General features: G+C 44.6%; 1 protein-coding gene across 3 annotated transcripts in view; it reads left to right on the forward strand.

Moving 5' to 3' along the window:
* Positions 1-266: 266 nt before the first annotated feature.
* Positions 267-12,172, forward strand: part of elfn2b (extracellular leucine-rich repeat and fibronectin type III domain containing 2b) — a 73,858-nt gene continuing 61,952 nt past the window's right edge. For 2 of the 3 annotated variants that reach the window (XM_028985198.1, XM_028985201.1), the window contains exon 1: positions 267-436. The gene's annotated coding sequence lies outside the window, so the exon portion shown is untranslated. Of the gene's footprint in view, positions 437-2,653; positions 3,008-12,172 lie in introns of those variants that run through there. The other variant, XM_028985199.1, reaches the window with a different exon arrangement.

Below are 12,172 nucleotides of genomic sequence, written 5' to 3' on the forward strand. Positions count from 1 at the left end.
GGGGGGCAGTCTGTCCAGCCAGCATCCCCGAAAAGAGAGAGAGAGAGAGAGAGAGAGAGTATGACTTGTCACTGTCCTGGCTGATGGGTAATAATATGTAATTATTTTGAATAAATATGAATCGCTACCGATGTGGTTGTGAATGAAGAGGCGAGTAGTCGCGCTGCTTAAAAGAGGTTAAATCCAGGCGGGAGTGGCATCATCTCCCTCCCATCCTCCCATCCTCTCATCCTCCCTCCCTCCCTCCCTCCCTCCCTCCATCTATCCCGATCCGTGCTGGACGAGGGGAGGAAAGTGGAAAGTCAGCCATTCGCGCCCAGCTCCGGACTCGGTCCCTCGCATCGCGGATCTCTCCCGTCCCGTCTCCCGTCTCCCGTCTCACGTCCAGTCTCCCGTCCCGCCTGGCGGAGGTCCGCGCCGGACGCGGTTCGAACAGGTTCGTGCTCGACGCGGTTTCTCGGCGGGATGCTGCTGCGCGGATGGCCGCATCTGGACAGATGTGCGCGCCTGCGGGGGAAGGGGACGCTTTTTGCGCTGATTTGTTGATCTCGGCTTAGTCTGCCTGAGTGGAAGGAGTGATGGTAGTGGCCACGCAGGAGCCGATCCACTGTACAGATAAATGTAACAGTTGGCCATTCCAAAGACGTTTATTTGGGGTATCAAGACTGTATTGGTTTCCACGGTGATGCAACAATGCTTCTGCAGATGACACATGGTCCAAATTGCTCAGCTCCTGCTTTTTTGTTAGATGAGACTAGGACGAGCGTAGATTCACCGATGGAATAGGCCACTGTCGAAACCCCTGCGCACCCCCAGTTAGTTTGCCAGGTCCGATGGCAATGTGGACGGGAGAAAGCGGATCCACCTGTAGCGGCCTGTGCAGGCATCACGCTGTGGTTCTGCGGCGGTGATGTTCTGAGGAAGGTACGGAGCGCCCTGTTCCCCGGCCTGACAGCCCGCTTTTTCATTTAGAACCAGGATGCATAATGCCTTCCATGAAGTGATCTGTACACTCGGCGAGCACACACTATAGATAAGTGCCGTATGCTGTTCTGTGCCACCAGGGCGCATGAAATATACATTTGCAGTACATGCAGCAAGTTGGATATGGTAATATAAAAAGACAGCTATGTCCTCCAAAGCAAACTTTCCCAACCACGTCTGCTGACAGAGTCTATAGATGCAGCGGACACGTATACTAATAAGCAATGGCATGGTGGCTTGTAATTTGGTACAGACCAGTCTGGAGGTCATTAAAATCCATTTTCGACCTGTAAAGTTTAACAAGAGCTGTGACACAGACCCATGTGGCTGAGATAATGAGAGGAGTTTGTAGTAATCAGGAACAGTGAAGCGTCCGCCTGCTGTTCATCCTTGAATGGGCTAATGATGTTTTTAAGAGAGGTGGCTCTTTATGAATTAATAATTGGTTTGGAGTTTGGTCCCAGGTCATGTTTACTGGCCGTCTGTGTGCGTGTTAGAGAGAGGGAGAGAGCGAGAAGCATTAGCGGGTGGGCGTCATGGATGACCACTTCTGTATTCTTCTGTCCTATTTGGCCAAATTGAGCTCTAACCCAAAGGCCTTTCAGATCAACTGTATTGTATATCATTTATATACAGTTTTAGTTGACTATAATATTGTCCATACGTCAGGTTGCCTGTGCAGCGTCAGAACGAACTCCTCAACTGACGAGTCAGGATTGATGATGTCATAGTGACCAACCGATCCGATCACCAACTGTGACGTGAAATGCTGATGATGCTATGATGGTTCTGCTGATAGGGTCGATTCCTTGATGATCCCTTTACCCGTTAAACCAGTTGCAGTTGTGATCTGTATATCAAAGCCGGTTTGTCTACCGAGATGCATGATTTTATAGCATTTCAGCCTGACAATCTGCGTCCACTTAGTATGAATAAACTGGATTTAAGTAGTAGTGGGCTGACTTGCATTTCAGATGTAGATCTGATTATGCTATGCTAAACATTGCTGTTAAACACAGTGCTGTGTGTCAATACAGTAATACATAGTTTGATATTTAAATCTTTGACACTTTTTATTTCCCAGTGTAACAGTAGTGACCCTATTTGTTCTTAATGTAACTAACATAATGCATTCAGCACACAATGTCACCATCATGATATGCATTAGATGACAGATTACTGAAGTGCCATGTGCCATTATTCTTAAATGTAGCGCCCAACATATGATTAAAGTGAGCTGAGTATTCCCTCAAACTGGTTCATGAAGGAAAGACCTGCATAAGAGAATGTGCTGACTGCAGTAGAATATGCAGTGTTTTATAGAACGTTCACCTCTTTGCATATTTATTGCATCATATACACAAATGCAAACACACACCTACACACACAGACACACAAATTCATGAGCCAACACATTATACCAGTCATTGTTTTAGTGGAACCCAGATCCTCTTGTGATGCCAGAGGGCAGTGAGAGAAACAAAGGACCCAGATGCAGAAAAGTCCGGAATTAAGACACGTGTGAACTTGAGGCCCGAAGGAAGACTGGCGGGTAGTGCACAGGTGCTGGGTGATAAATGGGCGTGTCCAGTGATGAACAAATGGTTAGGTGACTCTGGTATTCAGGTGAAAGTGACCTCTCCTCACTGTCCCATTGCCTCGCCGTGGCCTCTTCAGTTAATCGCTCAGTCGTTCTGTTAATCCTCAGCATCTCTAGACGACCTCCAAGATGGCAGGGCGTCAAAATGGAGAAACTCTAACGCTGACAGACAAACACTGTCCCTGCCAGGCTCTGGCAACATCCATATTCCCATTCACAGTCAGGCGCAGTGACCCAGCTCACTCACCCGATCTACACCAGGGAATTCCAGCGAATTCACCACCTCTAAAGCTGTGCTAACAAGTCAGCAGTGTAATTATTATCATATCGGAAATTAAGACGAACGGAGAGGACTTGGTGGGAAACACTGAAGCAGGAATACGCAACTGGTCCGATCCAGCAGAAGGACGAAATAAAGTAAATGTATGGTATAAGTAGTATTGTTTTTTTTGTTTACTGTATGTCCCATCTGGTCACACAGATGACGTCACTTCCGCAGTCATGGCATTAATTACATTTCAGGATGCTTGTGATGCGTGAGCAGATGCCTGGGAAAGAATGATGTAGTGATCTTTGGATGAACTGTCTTTAAAATAAAGTGGAAAGAAACAGAATTGAACAAATCAGAGCGCCTTCCGTGGCTGGAATGGATGTAGAGTATTAGTGAGTCTATAAGGTAACTATAATGTAATAATAAGACAGCCTGCTTTTAATTATGAATATACTAGGTATATTGACTGGGTTAAATAGAATTGCATTAATAAAACATAGACTAAAATACAATTTTAATTTACTAAACTTGGACTAAAATGTAATCAGTTTTCGATTAAAACTAGACCAAAATATTAATGAATAATTCTAACTAAAATAACACTAAAATCAACTAAAACTTGACTAGACTAGACTAGACCAACAACAGCTTGGCGTAAAGACTAGATTAAAACTAAAATTAAGACAGGCTGCCAAAAACAACTACAGTTCTAAGCGTTTTCGTGGTTGGACCCAGCAATGTCCTTTAATTGATTTTCATTCCTTCGGAATGGAATAGAAGGTATTATGAGAGGAACATCCGCTGGTGAAGCACTTCTGATGGATGGACTGAGTCACACCTTCTGGACAGGGCGCGTTTTTTTAATCGTTCATCAGATGAGTCATCGTCCTCATCCAATCCGGTGCTCATTTAAAACCACAGGATCAGCACATCCCCCAGATAGTCCTTTCTTTGGATCAAGTCCGAAATGCTCACTCTGCATGAAGTGCAGGAAATACCTGTGTAGCAGAGATCAGATCTGCAAACGTTTTTATTTATTTCTTTTTGTCACATGCCAAGACAGACACAAGTGAGTTATTTTCTTGGAGGAACCGGTTGGCCCTGTCATCCAGATCTTCACCACAGGGACACAGTTAAGTAGAAGTTAGGTAGAATGTGTACACCATGCTGGGAACTACTGCAACTGGCCCCATTTCAACTTGTTAAATACAAACTCGGAGGAAAATTCATATTTCAGCCGAAAGCAAGACAGACACTCATGGCTTCTAGCTTGCAGTGGTTTATGCTTTATGAACCTTATTGTTATTGCCTTTTATTGTTTCTCGAGCTCCATTCTCAGAAAAATTACATTTGAAAGCCATTTATCAGCGCTTGCAGCGCTTTCTAAAGATTTTCCTCTCGGAAGCTGCTTTAACTGCAGCCATTGCATCCGGTACAGAGAAATACCGAGCGCAGCACGGCCGTAACGTGGTGCGGCTTTTATTGCAGTGGTATAAATCACAGGTGGAACTTTGCACCGCGACTTTTCTTCTTTGATTTGTGCACACCACCCACTAAAGGAGAGTCATCTACCCCCCGCAACTAATAAAGCAAGATGAGGCGTGATGCCCTCTGCGTCTGTGTGAATGGGAGAGTGCGCTCGTTCGCGTCGGACCGACTGCAGAACACCAGACTCCTCTTGCACAGTTGCCGCACCATCAGGCGTCTCCCCCCACAGTCATGGATCTTCAATCCATCACTTCCTCCCAGCACAGGGCACCACTTCAGTGTGAAGAGTGTCCAGATCTGGTGATGGTGCCAGGCCCAGGATGTCACCATACGAAGTGACAAATGCTGAGAGGAGCAGAATTGTGAGAAAAGTGTCATGGCCATTTGGTAGAAGAGAAATGAATGAGGAATAAATGCAAGTTATGGAGATGATCTGTAGGTGATGAGGCATTTTCAGCAACAAGGTTCCTGTGAGCTGTGACCATGACAGTAACAGTGACTTTGAGGACAGTCTGAATATTAGATAAAGATTTCTATGGCTGATCCCAGCTGGGGCCATACGGTGGTGCATGCTTTGATCTGTGTGTGTGTGTGTGTGTGTGTGTGCGTGTGTGGGGTCCCCTGCGCCGTGTTCCTGGATGGGCTCCAGCAACTGTGCAGCCCTGCTTAGGAATAGCCTGTACGGATAGTGAGGGACAACCCTGCAATACCCAATGTGGAGCAAGTGGATTATAAAAGAAGTGAAATTGATTGTTTTTGTCATTGTGATACGTAGCAGAGCACAGCACACGGTGACACGAAGAAATGTGTCCTCTGTATTTAACCATCACCTTTAGTGAGCAGTGGGCAGCCATGAAAGGCTGCCCGGGGAGAAGTGTGTGGGGACGGTGCTTTACTCAAGGGGACCTCAGTGGCACGTCAGCGATTTGGAATTTGAACCGACAACCCTTCAGTGACGAGTCCGCCTCTTTACCCGCTGGGACACCACTGCCCCATTATGTATTCTGTGCTCCATTTCCACCTATCATCACACCCCCGAAGATCATTTCTTGCTGTACATATGAAATTATGGACGTGGCTGATACGAGGCTTGTGTTTCTTCAACTGGTTCTCAGGATTTGATCTGGATCAGCATAACTGCTGCAGGGTTTAAACTAGTACTGTGTTGCTGCTCTCAGAATTTGAACTTTTCATTTAGATGCGTCTGTCTGACTAAACACAACGCACTGACCTGAAACTAAATGAATGATGATTGTTTGTGTGAAAGTGTGTTTACTGATGTGTGTGTGTGTTTTTGCTTAAGGTCCCTGTGAGGGCCATTGGGATTTGCCTGGCTTGATAGTATGAGGCTAAAACAATTTGTGTGAATCTAATCTGGGGAGTCTGGGGTGTGACATTCTGCAGAGGGACAAAGATTCTGTGCCCTTTGTGACATGCTGACCAACTGTGGTGTCAAGCTGCATCACACAGTGACAAGATACATGGTTATGGATACTCCTGCAGTGCCCAGTGTGTGTGTGGGTGTGTGTAGAGAGTGGAAATACCATCTGCCTATTGTAAAGCTTTGTGTTAACATCCCCTAGTAACCCCAGTTACATTCTGGTGAGGTGAAGAAAAATGGAAAAAAAATTCTTCACATGTGTGACACCTTCACAGGTGTCTTGTGATGAGTGGTGGACTGGTGTGACAGGGGGCGCAGGGACACCACACCCAAGGCAACAAACTCATTCGTTTATTCCCATCGTGTATGTGTAAGCGTTTGTCTTGACTGACCCTGCCTCACATCGACTGCCTTGTTCCTGACCATTCTCTCGGATGGTCCTTGCCCGCCTTACGCTTGGAACCTGATGTTGCAAGGCGCCTTTTTCAGCCTTCATCTGACACCGCATCCGACCCCGAAACGACCCAAACCCGAAGACCATGAGTACAGCCAGCCGCTAGTGTGTACCATGACCACGCAGATGATAAACAGGTTGACTGTAGACTCCGTGGTTGTTTCAAGATCAGTGCAGCTAGATATATGCAATCTTAACACAGCTGGTATAGATTCGAATTTTATCTGGATAACTTTCCTCCTGGTTGAATTTCATTTCTGTGTTTCCTGCCACAATCTCTGTAGGCCTTTCCCCATTTTAAACTGGTTTAGGAAGCATAAACTAGTGTTCTCCTTTCAGTGAAATAAAAAATTAGTCTGTTCTAGGCAAATATGATGGTCTCGGTGAAAGAGAGATACCATGTTTCACATCTTCTCTAAAGATCAAACCCATTTTGAAGATGAACAAGGTTAATCCCTGCTTGGCCAATTTCATTGCTATTATAAGTTCAGTTTTAACTGATGACCACTAGATAACACTACATGTGTTCTTTTCATACCTGTCCATTTTATTAACTTTTAGTCATGGTCACAATAAAGAGACTAGCATGTTTCCTTTTTTACTTACTCATGCGCCTTAATTGGTTAGTTCTACACAGGGGGGTTGGTCAGCGTGGTAGTAGCCTGGTGTGTGACACACAGGTTCGAACCACACTTAGTACCATTGTGTCCCTGAGCAAGACACTTAACCCTGAGTGTCTCCAGGGGGACTGTCTACTAATTGTAAGCACCTGATAAATGTCGTAATTTTATGTAAATGTCCTCAGGGTTGCGGCTGGCTACCGGAGCCAATCCCGGTACTCTGGGCACAGGGCGAGGACTCACCCAGGGCAGGGTGCCAGCCTAACGCAGGGTGTGCGCACACACACACACACCTAGTGAGAGCATGCAGACTACACACACAAGGTCAGATTTGAACCTTGCTAACATCACCTCATTGCATGGACTATTCATTCTTTTATTCCTTAATAAAATATTCTTCATCAACTTTCAAGAGCCGCAACTTTCAGTAATGTGTGACATGGTTCATGCCTGAATGCAAAGGGGCTTGAGCATTTTTTACCACTGCTCACCAAGGGTGATGGTTCAATGCAGAGGACACATTTCGTTGTGTCACCGTGTGCTGTGCTGCAGTGTCTCACAATGACAATCACTTTCACTTAAAGCAGTACATTTTTAAACCAATACTTGAAATACACAGTAAATAGTACACCTTCCCAATCTCACATTCAGGTTATTTTGAAGCTCGCACTGGAAGGATTGGCCTATTAAATGATAATTGGTTATTTTTGTAAGGTGAATTTAATGAAAACTTGGTACAGCTAAGGCGAGAAATTTCCCTTGGGTCACATGGCTGCCTGGGTTTTCATCACTTGGGCACTAATGAATTCCTGGATCACTGCAGACTCCATGACAAACACAAAAAACATGGTAATTATACACTTTTTTTCCACAGGAGTCAGTACTGTGACAATGAATTTAACTGATTTAAGTCAGTGCTCTCACACATACTGTTCATGCAGTCAGAAACATGCTCCATATAGGTTATGTCATGGTTCACTTTGATTATTTCTTGGGGTGGAACGGTACACAAAAATCATGTTTTTTTCTTTTCTTTAATAAACGGGGATTTACCGAAGCAAGACACTTAACCCTGAGTTGGCTTTTACAAAGTGTCTGATGCAACCCACTAATAATAAGTGAATTAATAACTATTACCTAACCGAAGAATCAATAATATTTAAAAAAATAAGGCACACATTTAGAAACTAGGAATTGTGCTGGACCTGTACGGCCCTTTATATTTGCAGCATTCGGTTTTGTATTATGACTGTGCACATAAACGGGGTCAGGACTGATCTTGCATTTAGAACAGCCAAGCTTTGGACATCTACTCAATATTAGACTATTCTTATTCGTATATAACAATAACAACCGGACTCTTCGTTTAATGAATTTTAGTGTGATCTTGCAGAACGTATGGTTTGTATTAGTTGCAGGAGGGCTGGACTTTTAATTGGACATTTGCACCTTTACCTACCAAGTCCTAATTATGTGTGCAGTCACTGCTCACTGTTGCTCATAAATGCAGAAAAGGCCCGAGAGGGCAGAGAGTAATAGGAATCCAGCCTCGGGTCCGGCCCAGGCCAGTCCACCGACTCCAGTCACACAACTGACGGGCAGCAGGGTGACGTTGCCGAGCAGGTCACTTTATGGAATAACATGGAAGCCCACAGCTGTAGACTAGTCATCCATTCTTCATTCATCATCATTTCCGATTCCTGGACACCACCGGCTGCTGAATGTAACATTATTTATATCTTGTTATCAACACTGGTTCTGTACTCATAGCTTCAAGCCTGCTAAGAGCCTGCGTCTTAAACAATGTTTTAATATATTTGTACTCATGTCTCCATCTTATCATGTAGAGGTGGGCGGAATTGTGAAAACAACCTAAATAAGGTGGTGGGCATTGGGTTAATCGATAGAAGAACAAATGTTCTCTCTGGAAATCAGTGAGAATACTGACTCAGGCATAAATGCACCTGATCCTCCGTCAGTGCTTTTCAATGTGCAGGCCTCCAGTACCCTAAGGTTGCAACATGAATTCTGCATTTCCGACAATGAATACAAGCTCTGCTCACTACTAAGCAACATGAACCATGTAGAGATGTTCTGTGCTCCTCATTTATGAAGAAATGTGTCATCCAATGTCTAACATTCGTATAAACACGTTATTCAAACATTTCAGTCCTGCAGAAATAAAAGAGGAAATAAAAAAATGGTCTTCAAGGTCTGATCCTTTGGGTTTGTCTTCGTCTGTTTTGCTGTGAATGGGGATCACGTGGAGCTCCTGGAAGTACGGTTGCTACCAGTGCAGCACAATGACCAGAGAACGGTGAGCAGGGATTTATGCTTTCAGGGCATCAGGCTTATATGAGCAGATTTTGTTGGTGGCAGAAGGGACTACAGAGCTGGTCAAAAATGCAAAATACTGACCGTATGGAGGCATGTGCTATGAGGACAAAATTTCACCCAGAGTGTGGGACAGCGATGAATCCTCTTCATTCTTACTTCAAATTTGACTGGCAATTCGTTTTTGGCGCGACCAACCCTTGAATGTTGAACCCCCTGCATTGAACGTCGGAGGAGAGGAGGGACGTGAGCCTCAGTATCTGCCTCTATCCATCCGGTCAGACGGTTGACTCTCCCTCAGCTATCTCCACATCCATCTCCATCATGTGACAGCAGCGGGATTGCTTGTGTGATTACTAAATTGATTTTGACATGGAGTAAATAGAGCAGCCGCCCTCCTCTCGCTCTCTTTCTCCATCGTGGTCCAGCACGCTTCTGATCTATCCCATGATTCTGTGTTGGAGGATTATCCGAAGGGCATTGCCCTTTTAGCCTGCCTCGTTGGTGGTAACGAGGTCATTGCTGATGCTGCCCTTTCAGGCAACGTCTGTGTTTTTACGTAACTTATCCCTTTCCCCGCAAAGCCTTGTGGGAAGGCTGTGTGGGGCAAGGCCTTGATTTATGCACATCCTGAAAAATACAACAAGGACAGTTATGATGCCTAGGAGGCCTTCAGGCTGCTTCATGTCCCTGTTTCTTCCTACACAAATCTGATATGCCTGCTCACCAGCCAATCAGGATGGATTCATGCCACAAGCAGGATGCACACTGAGTTCCTGCATTGGTGGTCATAGCAACACTGCAGAGAGACATATCGCTCGACTGTAGACGTTGATGGTTCACGTCCAGAATATTCTGAGCTAGGTGGATTCAGGGTTTTGTGTGGTTGTACGTGAGACACCGTGAGGGAAGCCATGTGGAGAGAAGTTGGCAGGACGGGGCAGAGCGACTTTCAGAAGGCGCTCAGTGTGCGCATCTTAAAGATGGAGGACTGAAGATTCTCGGTGAATAGAGTGCAGACTGAAAGTGTGCTGCGAACTGAGAGAACGGGAGGAGTAGATTTACTCAGGCTAGTTTCACTAAATCCACAAATGCTCACAATCTGGTTCACTTGCTGCAAATTCCAGCATTTTTTTTGCAGAATTAAATGCTATTGTCAATAGAGGTGTGACTTTTTCTAAAAGTCATTACAAGAAAGTCATTACACCATAAATGGTTATAACCTTTATTTAATTGCTTATATTTCATTTCACTGAAAATGTATTTTTTCAGTTCAGGTTTAATTTGTATAAGCCATTTTAATTTTAATTATTAAGATAAGATAATCCATTATTACTCTCACTAATGGAATATCTGCATTGTCAGAACAGAAAGTGAACAGTAGAAGAGCCCCTAAAATAAATAAGGTTAGAATCTATACTGTCACAGCCAACACACCTCCAGCCCACCAGAGAGCGCCAGAACCTCTTGACCACGACCTTTGCCTGTCCTCGACTTCGCGATTAGCCTGCCCCTTTGGATACGACGATCGTCTAACTGATTGAACCTCTTGACCATGACTTTTGATAAAGTGATAAAAAAGTGATTATCATTGTGATGCACAGCAGCACAGCACACTGTGATATGTGTCCTCTGCATTAAACCCATCACGCTTAGTGAGCAGTGGGCAGCCATGACAGGTGCCCGGGGAGCAGTGTGTTACTCCTTGGTGTATTGGGATTCAATTGGGATTGGCAACCTTCTGATTATGAGTCCACTTCCTTAACCACTAGGCCACCACTGCCACTGCCCGTTGCCTGCCCCCTTTGCTAAGATGCTACTTCATGCTACCCCTTCTTCCTGCCACCCAAGACGTCCTCCCGTCCAGCTCCCTCTCCAAAACTGTCCTCAAACCAGCCATTTTCCTGTTCTCCTCTGCCCAGGTCCACCCCAGCCTCATCCCCTCACCTCCTTCCACGCTGCTCCCCACGGGGCCAGAGCTCCCTCCCCATCGCGCTGCGGCGCATCCACTGCTTCATTCCCATTCACACTCACCTCCAGCTTCCCCCTCACAGACCAAGTGCCTCCGGTCCTCCTCCCCAGCTCGTCCATTGTCCTCTCCCTGTGCAACGACTTGTCCCCTCGCTCCAAGCATGTCTGCAAGCAAAATTCGCACTGTGACATATACTAACAGATCAGTATAAAAAGTGCAATATTGCCAATACAAGTAAATAAAATAAAAACCAAAGTTTGAATTTGTTCTGTTTTGGAAAAATTGAAATATTTGACAGATTTAACATTCAACCCTACAATCCCTCCCAAACCCCAGCATGTATATGTATAATACATTTAGTTATACATCAAAACCATGTGGCATTTTAATTGAGTTTTCCAGTGTATTCGACTTGATTGTTTCATAACTCATAGATGTGATATAATTATTTAATTATTGTTTGATAACAAGAAACACTGATATAAATATTTGAAATGATAAAAAAAACAGGTTTAGGCTTACTCATTTACATGACTGTTTTTTTTCCTTCATGCGACATAGGTCAAAATATCAAAACAGAAGAAACATGTCCATAATTGTATTCCTTTAATATTCGGTTGAAAATTGTGAGGGAAAATAAGACAGAAACCCCAATCAGTGCAAACGCCTGAAAATATTACAGTTGTAATCTGACAGAAGAGGCATGCGTGGTGAGGTTTGTTTTAAGGCAGAATGCGAAGGTTATGACAGAGAGAATTTTATAGATGTCTTGTGTTGTGGGTGGGAGTTGCAGAGGCGAGGAGAAGCAAAGCTGAATACGCTAAACACTGTGATGGTCAGGAGGTGGATGGGGGAGGATGATCTCATGGACCTCTGGTCTAATGACTCAATTCACCTTTTTACGGTCCTTCTTTGGACAAAGCATTGCCTATGTCAAAGTTCCATGTGATCGTTGGTAGAGTGAGGAAGGGTGGACAACCCTCTACTGGAGGATATTTTAACATTAAAATAGTCCTGAAACTATCGCTAAATAATGATCTTATCTGCATTCATGTAAATTACAAGCAT

The sequence above is a fragment of the Denticeps clupeoides genome, chromosome 7, assembly GCF_900700375.1.
Source record: "Denticeps clupeoides chromosome 7, fDenClu1.1, whole genome shotgun sequence".
NCBI lineage: Eukaryota > Metazoa > Chordata > Actinopteri > Clupeiformes > Denticipitidae > Denticeps > Denticeps clupeoides.